Source organism: Pygoscelis adeliae, unplaced genomic scaffold, assembly GCF_000699105.1.
Source record: "Pygoscelis adeliae isolate BGI_AS28 unplaced genomic scaffold, ASM69910v1 Scaffold71, whole genome shotgun sequence".
Taxonomy (NCBI): Eukaryota; Metazoa; Chordata; class Aves; order Sphenisciformes; family Spheniscidae; genus Pygoscelis; species Pygoscelis adeliae.
The window spans coordinates 8418759-8419478 of record NW_008824356.1 but is presented as its reverse complement, the minus strand read 5'-3'; the positions used below and the strand labels follow the sequence as shown (position 1 = coordinate 8419478).

General features: G+C 50.7%; 1 protein-coding gene across 3 annotated transcripts in view; it reads right to left on the bottom strand.

The window, feature by feature from the left end:
* TSHR (thyroid stimulating hormone receptor) overlaps positions 1 to 720 on the bottom strand; it is an 82906-nt gene that overhangs the window by 46562 nt on the left and 35624 nt on the right. The gene's annotated exons all lie outside the window — the stretch shown is intronic.

Below are 720 nucleotides of genomic sequence, written 5' to 3'. Positions count from 1 at the left end.
CTGGCCTGTAGTTCCCCGGGTCTTCCTTTTTTCCCTTTTTAAGAATGGGGGTTATGTTTCCCCTTTTCCAGGCAGTGGGAACTTCACCGGACTGCCACGACTTCTCAAATACGATGGATAGCGGCTTAGCAACCTCATCCACCAGCGTGAACTGCCATGCAAACTGCCGCGCAAACTGCCGCGCCACGCCCTAGCTGACGCGCCACGCCCTGTTTGCCCCGCTCCGAGTCGCTCGCGCTCCCTGGGGGCTGCTGTTGTGTGTGAGGGGGTTTTCGTTGCTCCCCCTGGGGTTCCCTGGCTCAGGAAACCCCCCTGTACGCCGCCATCCGCTGCTCCGCTGCGGGACGCGCCTGCACCGGAGCTGATCGCCTCTGCGACTGACGGTTGGTGGCGGTTACACGGCATTTAAATCTGCCGAAGCCTTTGTCCATAACATTCCCGTTCCATTTAATAACCAGACAAACACTATTCATTTTACTAGTGCACTTGTAGAATGATGAGTTGTTATTCTTCATGTCTCCAGCTAGTGCCGTTTTGCTCTGTGCTTTGGCCCTTCTGATTTTATTTCTGGTGCTTATATTACTGTTTTACACTTACCTTCAGTAATTTGACAGAAGTAATTCTTAGTTGCCAGTTTATTTCAACTTGCCGTCAAGCTTATAATGTAGTCCCACATATTTTTCACTACAGTTTCTTAAACTTCTATGGGAGGATACAGAA